Genomic DNA, 14,707 nt, shown 5'->3' on the forward strand with positions numbered 1-14,707 from the left:
CATTTTATATGCTCGGTGGGGGGGACAGAAAAAGAACCTAGTTAATCATTAAGCTTTTTCTTTCTAAGAGCAAGCCATGCTGACTCTCCCAATTAATCAATGTCTGTGGGAGTCGCCAAGGAAGTCTAATGCACCGTTTCTGTTTCAGAACCCTTTATTCTAACCACCAGACTTCTGGTTTTTAAATGAAGAAACACACAGACAGCTAGGTGCTTGTTGTAATCCTATTAAAATATATTTTGGAGTGGTGGTGAAAGACAGTATCTTCCAGCCTACTAAAAGCAACTCTGTCTTTTCAATATAGCTTTCTTGAATGAAAATTAAAAGGCTATTAATAAACTGAATTTCTTCTAAAGAGGAGATTGTCACGTCAACTTGGTTAAATGTTTATGAACCATTGAATCTACAGTCTATTTCACACCCTTCCATCTGCAGGTGAACTTGGGGGCCGCAGGAAGGTAGACCTGTTAGGGCCAACCTGCTCTCGAGCACGTTTAAGCATTTGCTGGTCGCTGTTACTGATGTAAACAGAAACCTGCTTCTGCTATGGGATTCACTACCCAGATTTAGCCAAATCTCAAGCGCGGTGGCTTACTATAAGCAAGGCACGCAGGTCCACACGCGGACGCTTCGGGAGGGTAAGTCTCCCACTCCATGGGCACATTCCCTTTCTTGATTGCCTCTGAAGGACAGTCTCTGGGGGATTTATTGTCCTTTCCCGGAGAGATACTGGAAGCCTCAACAAGTGGCTTATTAGTCTTACCAAGCTAAAGTTACATGATTTGAATTCAACTGTAAGCACTAGATGCATCCAAAAAGCCAAGTGAAGAAATACCTCAGTCATAACGTTATAGTCCCCACATTAAGCAAACACTGAGAAAGAAAACTTGAGGGGATGAGAGCTTGCAGGTGACACAAACACACCACCACTTCACCTGAAAGGACGGCTGGTCCTGACAGCAGTAAAAGAGGAAAACAGCTCCTTTGGTGAAGTCCTTCCCTGCAGTGGACGCTTGAACATTTCTCAAGGATTTCCCGTTCTAGCAAGCAGCCCATTTTATTTTACATAGGAAATATTTTATTTTCCTGTAAGTAGAAAGTGGAAGGAAGGTGGCCTACAAGAAGTCTTGGTGCTATCAGAAGGTCAAATTCTGTTAGCCTTACACTAGTAGTCCTTCTGGTCTCCGAGGAACTAACCAGAGGAGTGAAGGCAACAGGGTTTTGTAGTTACGTCTTCATGCACCCGCACACATTCAAGGTTCTCAACAACTACATTTTCTAAGCCTACATCTTGCCCCCCATAAAGAACCACTCTTATTCCCAAGAAATATCACTTTCAATAATATTTTCATTAAGTTAAAACCCTCAGGATTCTGTAGGTAGGCATATCAACACAACTCTTCTTGGTGCTGCCTTTATTTATTTTACCCCTGTTCTTTGCTGTTCCTAAGCGCAAGCAGCAGATGGAATAGATGTGGTGCCTGTTTACCTGTCCCCGCTGAACTACTCTACGTGGCTTCTCCACTCTTTTTACCAGCCTATGTAACCATCGAGTACCTACCCCCTGACTTCGGCCGGATGAAGCAGATAATTTTTGTCTTTTTAAAACTACGCCACCGCAGAAAGCACGCTAAATTACTACTAGATAAAGCTCTTCCTTTTTTTTTTTAAATTATACGAACAGCAAGCAACGTGTATGTTTACAAATAAATTTCTAGAGTTGAATTGACTTCTCAATAGAGAAAGCTCCTACAAAACTGTTCTGCATTAAGTTGTCCCGTAGCCCACTTCGCGCTACAACATCGCTCGTTCTTTTCCTTGGAGTACTGTGCTAATACCATTGTCTTATAATCCTTTTTACAGAGCTACATCCATGTAAAGTGCCTAATTATAGACTGCAGAACGTCTTTGTTTCCTTATTTTCTTGGCAAAGGCAAGTTTTTTGTTAGATATTTAGTGTTTACTCTGTGTCATTTTCAATATAGATTTTAATTTACACAAATAGAAGGTCTTTCTTATTTACTCGAGGTCTCATTTTCTGCTTGGTTATACCAACGCAAATGAAGAGTAAAGCAATTAAATAAAATGCAGTTTCAGTGATGGAAAATTAGCATAACTCAAAGAAAAGCCAGTCCACTGTTAGTAATAATTTCTTTTATAAATTCCAGATTCTCATGCTTGTATGTCCTTCATAGAGCCAAAGCTATAATAACAATGATGTATTTTCCACAGAAAAAAATAGCATTTTCCTGCTCACACAAAGGGCTTTTTTTTTTTTTTTTTTCCAGAGGGAATGTAGCTGGGCTGCATTTATTTTTCTATCTGTATAGTAGTAGCCACAATTAATAATCATAATATTATGATGTATTTAGAAAAGTGACTGTTTGCACATGCAAGACCTCAAGGCATCAGAAAAGCACACTGATTTTTATAGCACTGAATCTCAGAATGAAACACTGTCTCCATCAGTTTTGGGCTGCTGCACCAAAAAAAAAAAAAACCAACAACCCCAAACAAAACAGTATTTCAATGTCTGTTTTAAAAACATATACATATGGGGTGATCAAGGAAGAAAAGAAAGGACATTTAGAAGACAATGGACCAAAACAGCACTGTTTTGGATGAAGTTTGGTCTTAGTTATTTAGAGTATTCCATTAGAAGTACGGCTTTGCAACTAGATTTTTAATACATTAGTTTCTATGAAAAACAACTGCAATATCTCAACTTAATGACTGCAAATTGAAAAAGATATTCAAAACAAAATTTATTTGCCCTAGCATGGAGTCTCAAGTACCCTTTCTCTTTCATTCTTTCATGCTCACCAGCAAGAACATCCTGCAGACTTGCAGCTGTCACGAGCAGGAGAACATTACTGCCATCCTTTACAACACAAGAATCTCTCTTCAGGCCTTCTAATGAAATTGCCTGTTTAAGACTTTGCTTTAAATAGAAGGGAGGGGGAAAGGGTTTGCTTCTACTCCCTTCTCCTCAGCCCTGCCCTGATGGATGGTGCTGCTTATGGCTGTAACAGATCAGACAGACTTGGAACAACCACTACGTCTGGTGACGTCGATTTATCTCTGCAAATTTAAAGTTCAGACATACCATTTGTAGGTAGCAGTGGCCAGTTAATTTCTACAACAACGAGTAACAAATGCTAAGAAAAACCAGACTTTGCTCAGATTAAGAATCTGTGGGACTTGCTCCTCCCTTACACGTCCCTGTCCTGCGGTGGCTTGGCTTCCTCCTCTGCCAAACAAACTGCAGACAGACTTAGGCACTACCTCCTCAGAGGACAAGACAATATTTATATACATGGGTGTATACACACATATATACATGCACATCACATAAAGCCTGGTAATGAACAAATAATCATGGTAATATACAACCCGAGGAACAAGGAGACGCGAAGGGGCCACGTAAGAGGAGAGCTAGCATTGAGGTTGGTTACGAGCAGAGGTGCCCACGTGCTTTTAAGGCTTCTCAGTCCCGTTTTTAGAAGCTACTTTCAGCAACACATGGGGATTTTTCTACCAGCAGATAAGAACCGAAGGTCAGACAGCATGACATAAATCCCTGAGGACACATTATTGTTCATTTGTTACAGAAACCTAAAGGAGGGCTCAGCTCCAGCCTTTGGCATCCTACCGAGCAAGAGTATTGAATTTATACAACTCCTTTCCTACACTGCAAAAGGTATTAAAATAAACATATTCATGGAGTCCTCTTCCTCCCCTCGTACCCCTCTCACACACAAACTCAAAACAGTGCCGAGCAGAAAAAAAGAAAAAAAAAAAAAAACACGACGAAAACACAACAATAAGAGACACCTTTATCAGCCTCAGCCATCTGTGTTCCTTCAGTCTGATCCAAGTATTTTGGCAGGCATGTGCGCAGCTTGCTCCTACCCAATATCATCCTGCCCTGCAAGAAAACGTCCACTCCCACTTCCTCCCCCCTCCACCGGCTCGCAGGACGAGCTGCATTCTCAGTCTGTCGACTGCAGGACTTGAAATAATAAGGTATGGGCTCTTAAGTTTAATGAATTACAACCTCAACGTGGTCACTTCACCTTGTTCTGAGTAACTGCAACCCCACTCGATAACACAGCACGGAGAAATACACAGATGATAAAAACAACCCCATGCAACCCCTTTCAGTGCTGACCATAGGAATTATGTGAAGTTAAGAAATACAGATGTAAAAATAAAACAAAACAAGCTGACTCCTTGAAAGTTAGAAGTGCAGGAGTTAAGAGTGCTGTTAAGAGAGAGAAAACAGTGGAAAGAAAACCTCTACTTCATGTAAGATCACCACTGCCATAAATTAGTTTCCAGACAATCTGACATGACCCTACTGGGGTTAAAAATCTGGATTTTCATTAATTTGTTCACTGAAATCCTAAAGGCCCACATTCTTTTCCCAAAGCAGACAGGCATAAAAACTTTATTAGGCAACTTTCAAAGGGAATAGAATCGTGCTCAGAGAAAAGTTATTCGAATACATACAAACAAAAATGCAGGTCTCGAAAGAATAAGAGCGCAATAAACTACTGAGTGTGCCTTCTGTTTCTAAACAGCCTTGTAATTGCAACATGTCTTCATATTTCAGACAGCATGACATTTTGATGGATTAAAAAGATTTGTTGTATTGAAAAGAATAAAGAATGTGGAATGGGGAAAAGCACCAGGAAACCTGAAGTGTAATATGATAGAAGAAAACCCCTATGGAAAACACAAGCTTTAAGCACATATACTACAGATGTGTACCATGGCTCAGGCATCTTATTTATTCCTTTGAACTATTCCTGTAGAATTCTCTTAATTTATCAAAAATGATCCAAAAAGGAGTTGACACGAAAAGCCCTCAACTCAGTTTTCTCTCCAGCTCTCCAAGGAACAATTTATCTCCTCGTATACTGCAAGGGAAACATAATCACATATTTCCCCATACACGCTGCCTGTGGCAAACCCACACCTCTAGCTTTAAGTAGTGCTTTTTCTGTCTTAATATACATATATGCCCTGTGTTGTGAACTTGTTTTTTTTCCTTTCCCCAGCTGCTTCAGGATGCTACACATCAAATCCCTGTTTTGATGGCCAATTGCTATTCCTGTATTTATTCCAGCACTATCTAGTGTTGAATGCTATTTAAATTAATTTAGTCCAAGCAGGATATAAATTCTGAACATAGCTTAAAAAGGAAACTACAGATTTGGGTAGGTGGAACATCACACACACATTCTTAGAATTAATAGTCTTCTCCTGGATTATATTTCAAGAAATGTTGCAGCTACCAAAAATATAACTTTTGCCTAAAAACTCCAAGAGGATTAGATATGAAGCGCTTGCTTGAAACTTAGACAAAAGCACATCTTGAAAAGGCTTCAAAAGCATTAAAATCGAATATACCTCCAAAGGAGTCCATAAGGACAAAACTTAAATGATTTTATAACTAAAACTACCACTCACTAGCATAACCCACTGGGTGAAAAGTCGTCTTTTGTGCATTCTTCGCTTCATAGTTGACGTTAAACTCGCATCAGCGGCGATACCAGAGCAGAGCGACGAATCAGCCCAGAGCAGCTCCGCATCTGCCGCCCGGCAGAAAGCCACCGGCAGGACGGCGGACCCGGCGCCCAAAGGCAGGACGTGCACACACGGGTGCTGCAGCGCTAGTCCGGCTCTGCTCGCCGGGAGAGAGGACAGCCACGCCTTGCGAAGCCCTGATGGAGCCCTCCAAAACCAGTCTCGCAGCACAGCTCGTAAATCCACTCCTTGTTCCCATCACCAACAGGGACCATTACGTTCTGTGCTTACAGGGGGCCTGTAAGAATGGTGGGGGCAATCTTTTTAGCAGGGCCTGGTGCAATAGGACAAGGACTAGTGGTTTCAAACTAAAAGAGGGCAGATTCAGACTAGATATAAGGAAGAAATCTTTTACCATGAGGGTGGAAAAAACACTGGAGCAGGCTGCCCAGAGAGGTGGTGGATGCCCCATCCCTGGAAACATCCAAGGTCAGCTTGGACGGGGCTCTGAGCAACCTGATCTAGTTGAAGATGTCCCTGCCCACTCCAGAGGGGTTGGACTAGGTGACCTTTAGAGGTCCCTTCCAACCCAAACTGTTCTATGATTCTACTAATAAGCTGCCCCATGAAAAAATACATCCAACAAAGGGCCTGGTAGGGAGTCAAATGTAAGACTTGTAAGACACGAAGTCTCCAGCTCATCAGGTTTATCAGTGCCGTTCACACAGAACTAAATAAGATGGCATGCCCTCCACACAGCCAGGGGCCACAGCAGGCTGGGCTCTGTGGTACAGCTCTGGTACAAAAGCCCAGCTCCCAGGGGAGGCAGGAGCACTTGACCTCTCGCCATGCTGCAGCAGAGGCCCAGAAGACACCTACCAACCCCAATCCTTGAAACAGCAGCTTTAGTATTCTCTTATGCCCTTGTATTTTTTTTCAAAAAAACCCAAACCAAACCTGTTAAGAGTTCAGGTGACTGGGAACGTCCCGCAGCACAGGCACACGTGTGTGTCTACGTTTAGCCTATGCCCAGGGCTCAACTATAACAGTCACTCTGTCACCAGGCGAACCCTCACCAGCCAGGGAGGGGAACCGGGAAACAGCAGAGCAGACCCGTGGGTAGAAGTGACACAGATTTAATGGAAACACCACCAATACCAACAGAGATATACTCAGCCAAACGAATATCCAGTTGTTACGATCAACCAGAGAGCAGTCCTCAGGAGAAGTCAGAGAAGGAGTAGAAGGAACCCCAGCAACAACCCCACAGCAGCTCCCCCTCCTCAGCAAACCTTCCCCCTTTATAACGACCACGACATCACGGTACGGGCTACACCTGCAGCCAGCTCAGGTCAGCTGCCCTGGCTGACTCCAAACTGCCCACGGGCTGCCTGGCACGGCTGGGCTGGGCTTCTGTCCCAGTCAAACCAGGACAGTGCACCACACCAAACACAACGCACAACGACTTTGCTCTGAACCTTCACCGCCTATCTTGTATCACACATACCATGGAAGAAACAAGTGTGACCTTCTTTCCCTTCTGAACCTCCTAAAAACTAAGACAGAGTCACACTGCCACACTTCCCTGGCCTTTTACACACCACTTTGCTCATAATGGCAACCTGGGGCGTGACCTCTGCTTGGGAGCAGTACAGACAGGGACCTGATGAGAACTGAAAACGGTACGGACAGATCCCACAGAGAAAAGCACAGCGTTGCTTGACCCAGTTTGGTTATTTTTCAAGCACATCCAACTGAATGGCTGAAGACAGAAATATTTTGACACGTGCATGTATGTGCATGCGTATATTACAGGAGCATAGCTAGCCACAAGGCTGGCAAATGCAGCTATATGAAATCAAGAAAGTTACCATTTTGTGTTAATGCTGATGAAACTTCACATGCTAGCCATGTGGCACATCTTAAAGCTACTCCTGTTTGTTCCACTTCAAGATCTGAAAGAAAAATCCTGTCTTCGTGTTTCAGCTCTATTAGAGGATTCAGATCAACTTCATGGGGGTCTTAGAAGTTAGCTTGCCCTCATGTGACTCCAGGGAACGCAAACTTGGCATGGGGATGACACCTCCAGGCCACAGGGTGGAGAGAAGGGGAAGGTGGTGCACTGCCAGAAGACGCTTTTCTCCAAAAGAAGGAGCCCCCAAAGCTCCCTCCGTCTGTCTGAGCCTCAGAGGTGGCTGAATGTTTTCACCATGAGCATGCCTTTCTGTCTGTAGAGCTGGATGTCTGCATTAAATACAGTAGAACCCTTACATATTAATTGAGGATGACTATGTCAATACAAGCAACAGCCTATTAACAGTGTGGATGTGCAAAGACTGCGGAACACAAAAAGCCAAGGCAAACGCTTGTTTTCATTACTTTTCGCATAGCTGTTGGCACATAAATTACCACTTCACAACAGGCTCTTTGAAATTCTTTTGCGCTAACTAATGCGACTATATGTATTTTTACAGTTCAATCATAGCTATCAGTTTCCATCTGTTCTACTGTCCTTTTGGTATGTTATTGCTCTGAGGAAGTAAACAAAAATAGATCACTACAAAAACAAATCTGGGTGACAGTCTAGACTAAGGGTCTAATTAAAAATAAGATTTATCAGAACAGAGAGAAACATCGTAGTAAAACAAAGACACAGTTTCTCTAACATATCTGGTATTATTCTTGGCAAAGCGAAGTAAGGCTATTAATTTACTGAAACGAATTGGTATGGTACTGATGTACCATGCTGATCTGGCATCACTTTTCCTGACTACGAGAATATGTTAGGAAAACTCTTTGTTATACATCAATTTTAGTCACCATAAATTTCTTTTCTAATTAGAACCAGGAGTATTAGGGCTTGTCTACACACGGGTTTTGCACAGACACAATTACACGGGTAAGAAACCAAACTGACTTAAGAGTAACGCTACTCCCTAGTCTAGACACAGTTAAAACAAACTGTGCCAGTAGAACTATGTCATGTTAAGGGGTTGCTCTGGTATAAATTAAGCAGGCACCTTGTTATTAGAGGGGTGGGAAGCGGCTCTTGGAGTGGCGGTCCAACAACATCCAACATCTGAAAAGCCTCAGAAGAGACCATGGAAACGTCTGGAGTGCCCTTCCATCAGTCAAGAGGGTACAAACATCCTCAGACAAGATGCAGTCTCGAAGTTCAAGACACGCACAGGAGACGGGAAGACAACAGCAAAGGTTTCAGGAGATGATGACAACGTAGTCTTACCCCAGTAACGCTAGAGGTGAGAGCTGGAGAGACCAAAAGGGCAAGCAGGCTTTGGTGACCAACGCCCGCAGTTCTCCGAAATGAACAGCCACCGATCGCTTCACCCAACACGAACACGTGGAAAGAAACTTGCCCTTCAGCAGCTTTGGGGGGTATCATTTTACATGGAAAAGGACTTGCTTATTAACATCGACAGAACCCACGAATCACCAGAGATTTGCATAAAGAATTTAACACTTAGCAAAAATAAGCACACAAAAATTTTGCTCTGGTTTTTGGCTATTATTTCTAGTGTTCGCATTAGAGACGCATGAAAAAATAATATTTTCCATAATAAAGAATGTTGTTTTTAAAGTCTAGTGATTTTCAACACAAAAATTATGAAGTGACCTCACATGCAAAAATGCCCAGAGGCTGCTAAAATAGCAAAGAAATGAGAAATTCTAGATATTAAGAAAATGTAGCAAGGCAGAATCATTAAAGAAATTAGAGAAGATGAAAAAAGGGACACCTTTGAACTGAAACCCACAAATGGGCTTGGAACAATTTTCAACATAAGGCACATGCATCTCCCACTCTAGTTCAAGGAGAGCTTAGAAATCCCTTTTCAGATCAGTGCAAATGACAGCACTAACTTAAATAATTACACCTTTTTCGGGATCGACAATATCAGCACTTGGAAGAAAAAAAAAAAAAAGGCTTTGGAGCTGGGACAAGGCAGCAGATTTTCATTGTTTACTCAAAACATTTCATAAGTAGTTTCCTTTGTCGAGCTACAATTAATGTGCCATGTATCACTAAAGAAGAAAAGGATTTATAAATAGTATGAACACAAGGAGTGCCCCATTGTTCTTATTTGTACTGGTAAATACAAGACACGCCAGATAAGACTTCTCTGAAGCGGGTTTCAAGTTCTCTCACTAAATTTAAAGCCCTCCACCGTTAGGCAGCTTGGTGAGAAAGGAACACCTTCAATGTTTTGCCCCACCAGTCCACACCTTTCCCTCTCTTGAAGGGATAGCCCCACATCCCTGAAGCGGTACCCAGCACAAACAGCACAAGGGACGAATCGCGCCCCTATGGCTCGGGCAGCCTCTCCTGCAATGTTTTCTGTCACTCCTGCCCAGCAGCATCTTCCCTTGCTTAGCCTGGGTTTCTAGAGCTCTGCACCAGATACGTGCAACAGAGGAGACAGTTTTTTAGTACCTCCATCTCCCTCCTAGGTCCAGCGAGGACCCGCGGGTGAAGGAGTGACACAGAGCTAGCTAAGCCACAGGAGCTAGGCTGGGCTGAGTCAAAAAGCTCCACACAAACTAGTCACATCACACAATCAGGGTTTTATGGCCATGGCTGCGGCTCACACTGAGTGAAGGTGAAACGTCCTACAATTTTCCTTCAAGGAGAAGAGGGCCATTCATTCTGCCTGTCTTCATTAATTTCTAGATCTTTACTATGCCAGCTGTAAGCACCGTCTAAAATCCCCATATCTTGCCCAATTAAAGAAAGAACACTTTTTCCTAGACAACTAGGATGTGGGAGATAAAAGCTTCCCTCAACTTGGAAGCCCAAGCTTCCCAATAGTGCCAGTCATGAAACGTAGCACAAGAAGCAGCTACGAATGTACAAATGCAAAAGAAAACTCAGTGCCTCGTTTCCTTGTGTGAAAATGAAGACAATCGCCCTTCTTTTGAGGGGATGTTAACATTCACAGGTAAAAAGTGCTCCTGGGATCACTGATCTGCCTCTCCAAGTTACTTCCATATTCAAATCAACACCACCGCTAGATCTTTCACTTAAAGTTTATACACTTTCCTCATTTACACCCTTCTCTCCCTTCCTTGGAAACTATGAGCCTATTTAAAGTACATGAAAGATGTTCAAGCAGTTCACCTCCCAAACTGTTACTCTCTCATTTGTCATATGTGGTACAAATGTTAGCACCACTGGTCCCTGGCAAACCGCCTGCTCCTTTCAAGGACACTGTCCACTGAAGGGTTAAACATGCAAACTGGAGATCCTGTCTAATTCCCTTTAATCCCTGGTAACACAGCACAGAAGATGAGGTATTGTCCCCGGGTTCCCATTATTACTGCCAGACGAGAAACAGGGTACAACCTACGACCACCCAAAATATCCCACAGCATACGATCATTGTTTTGGGAGGCAGGATTGAACAAACTCACGTGGGTTTCAAGTGATGCCAATATACATTAGTCATTTTATATTTAATATAAAAACGTGATGGCAAAGCCCTCAGCCCTGCCTGAAGATGTTAAAAGGGAATTTATGTTGGAGAGCCAAGAGAAAGGAGCTAAGCAATTGCTGAGTAGTTTTTTTTTTTTTCTTTCAGCAGAAACATATTTTGAAAAAAAAAGGTAAAATGGCAAACAGAAGACCTCCCTTCAGGACACCTACATTGTTTTTTTTTTTCTTATCTGAGAAGAACAGTGCAACACCTAATGATTAATACAAGAGGGGAAAAACTAAGACTAATCAGAGAACACGTTCACGTGATGTCCAATCATCTGGCTTGCCACTGTGGATTACACAGGAGGCGGCTAAAAGTCCAAAATAAATGGAAAAAGCTTTCAAATTCAATAACAACTATCCAAAATTACACCACTTAGCTGTAAAATACAATGGAGCAAGCACTTGGGTTTTCATGGCAAATCTCAAAGTGCTTGGTGCTATGAGCATAAAGCTTTACCTCATGACTTGTGCTTTGCTGAATCCCCCTACTTTTCTCTCCATATAGTAATAAGAAGCACGGAAACGTACACAAACATGAAACCTAGTGCTAAAGAAAAATAATCCACAAACTGTAAATAAACTGTTCTTTGTTTCCTAAGCCCTTTGCTGTTGCTTTACTGAAAATATAACACAACCCTTCAGTTTCGAGGCGCGTCAGCTGCTTTGGGTTCAGAAGGGGATTCACCACCGTCCTGCCATTGCATAGCTCTTCCCTGGGACCCTCTCTTCAGAAAGGGCTAGCATACAATCCCAGTAGCTATGCATTCAGCGGAGCTATAGCCTGATCCTACAGGGCAAACCCCAGGGATGGATGAGAGAAACTGGAAAGAGACTTTTTCAGCTGGAGCACTGGGTGGATCTTTTCAAGACAGTTGATATTCTTAGGGTGGGGAAAAAAAAAAAAAAAAAAATAGAGTTTAGTGACAGAATTTAGAATAAAAAAAATAAAAATCACACTATTTCCCAAGGACAAGGATTGATTCGCTTCTAAAGTAAGCGGTTTCATGTAAGGCTGCTCTTCTGTTATACTACCTGCTGGCTAGACAAAGCCTAGTCACTGTTTCGAAGCAGTAAATACCTCTATTTCACACCAGGTATCTGCCACCCAAAACCATTCCTGAAGTCTACATCAGACAAAACACCTACTAACTTTCTCGCTACTGCTGCTGTCTTCATCAATCTCAGCCAGCAGGTTTAACGCTGGGTGACCCCGAGTGCTCAGGGGTTCACTCACACGCCACAGCGCAATTAAGATGATGCCCGGCGTCAGGGCAGAAGGTGTAGCAGGCAGCAAAGAAGAATGCAGAAGTTGTTAAGTATATCCTATTACTGCTTTTCCCTTTTCTTTAACGATATTCTGAAAGAAACACCAACATACTCTTGACAAGGGAAGGAAGAAAGCAAATATACAGTACTCTAGCTTTTTCCTCACACACACACACACAACCCAACAGAAAGCAAACAAACAAAACTTATATTCAGCTTATCTGTTCAGAAAGCTGCCAGGTATAGTGGTACCAGAGCTACTAGGCTTTGTCTGCACACCTGCATCGATGCTTTACAACTTACTTCTCAAAGAGGAATCTAAAAATCAGTCGGTCTTCATCTTACCATGTCTATACCAAAAAAAAGTCAAAGACACTATGGCCAAAAGAGGTTTGGTGGCTTTAAATATTCTATAAGTTCACACACATTCATTGTCCCTCGTCAGTGTTCTGGTTATACCACCGCTCAAGCCATCACCTCAAAAACCAGGACTGGAATAAAACATCAAACCTTCTGAATTACACATTTGATGCACAAAGACTTTAAGGTGGGTTTCCAAAGGTAAGAGAGAGTGTTAACGTGTTTGGGTACTGGCTGGGTTGGTTTTTTTTTATGAAAGAAGATTGGCAGCAAACTCTAAGACCAAAATGCGCACCCTGCCTGCATCAAACCAGAAATTAAAGGAGTTGCCATCCAAAAGCAACATGGAAAAAAGCTGCATTGCTTATTCAGCACCCACTGACAGTCAGCTTGCACAAAGCATGTCACTGTAGTGGTTCTTGTTCAAGTGTGGGACAGCAAAAGCCATCCCAGAGAAATTCAATCAGTCAAGAGAAAGGCTGCATATCGTTATATTTTTATAAAGTTGATCGCTGATTATGATTGATCATGTATTACTAAAGAAGCACAGTAAGCTAATTACATTTGGGAGAAGAAGCATTTTAGAAGCTATAAAGATACAACCAGTAATAGGAAATCCTAGCTCACAATTATTGCTTTCAATTTTCTTTACAGAATAAAACATTTGCTTTTGATTTCAGGAGTGGTTTGTATTCAACAATGTAAAATTTGTTTAAAGTTTAAATGGTTGTTCTCTTCCCTGCTCACCAAACATTCGTCTTAAATACTTTTACAACATGCGAGACGATTGCAACCACAGGGTCTCTTATGAGTCCCTTCTCCAGTCAAGAAACTCTTGGGTCATGCAGGCAAGCTCAAAGTTGAAGGATTGTGATGCAAATACAGGCTTGACCCTCAAAACAACTGTCTGTCAAGACAAAACATGATGGAATAGCAATAAAAGAAAAAATGATAAAGGTTTAATCTTTTATAAATTACTAGCAGGGTACAGAGACCTACCCAACGGGAATCTTCTCGTAGAAATAGCACGAATTATTTAAACCAGCAGCACTACTAGAACAGGTCATTTTCCAATACACCGCTGCTCTTCAAAACATGACAATCAACAGCACATAGCTCACACACTACGATGAGATCTGTCATATGGCTAAGAAACCCTTGAGTTTGAACAGTGCTCAAACTCCCTGCCTAACAATTACTCTGTAGAGCATCAGTCACTGCCGGTATAGGAGAGTGAGGTTAAACACCTACACAGATCATACTTAAAAAAACAACAAAAAAATGTGGCTATGAAGAGAAAAAGCTACGGCTGCCAAGGAAGAATTAGAAATACCACATCTGCTAAAATCAAAAAGGAAAAAATAAAATCAAACCACCTCAACATCTTTGGTGGCTCAAACCTAAGACATAGTTCCCAAGAGGAATTACAGCTGGGGGTAACACCTAGGATGCATAGGGCTATATCACATTGAGGTAACATGTTCAGCTGGCGAGGGAAAAGGTTGAACCACCACACACTACCAGCAGCCTCTGCTGGTTGACCCGCTCAGCAATGCCAGCTCCAAACCTCCAGGAGCTCCGTGTTAAATGGCTCATAGCAAAGAGGAGAAGGCAGCTCCAGAGGATGGTGCAACTTAAAACGAACACAAGGCTCCTTTTCACACCAGGCTTCTCAGTGTTCCTGTGGAACTCTGCAAGAATGGTGTAAACAATCAGCTCTGTGCCTCAATTGCCAGACAGAGCAAATAGAACGTTTGTACTTCACAGATGAGGTTTCAAACCTGTTTTCCACCCTTTGTCCCTCAAGCTAGTCATGCAGAGAACTTTTAAAGACCGTTCAGTCAAAGCAAATGGCTTTCTGGTAAGGAAAGTTGCCAGCCAAAATGTGGCACTTCTACCCTCTGTCACATCCAAGAACAGTGCTCACCAGTGAGGGTAAAGCAGTAATCTAAATTGGAGCTGCATGAGACCTATCTGAGGGACTTAACCAAGCAGGGATGCCAAGCACCTCCAAAACTTGAGACACCAGCTGAGCTGTTCAGAGAGCAATCTCCT

The 14,707-nt window shown here is 42.4% G+C and overlaps 1 protein-coding gene across 1 annotated transcript in view; it reads right to left on the bottom strand.

Annotated features, from left to right (window-relative positions):
* The window catches only part of FAT4 (FAT atypical cadherin 4), a 146,399-nt gene that overhangs the window by 126,004 nt on the left and 5,688 nt on the right, over positions 1-14,707 (bottom strand). The window lies entirely within an intron of this gene.

The sequence above is a fragment of the Leptosomus discolor genome, chromosome 4 (genome assembly GCF_034619465.1).
Source record: "Leptosomus discolor isolate bLepDis1 chromosome 4, bLepDis1.hap2, whole genome shotgun sequence".
In the NCBI taxonomy this organism is placed as follows: Eukaryota; Metazoa; Chordata; class Aves; order Leptosomiformes; family Leptosomidae; genus Leptosomus; species Leptosomus discolor.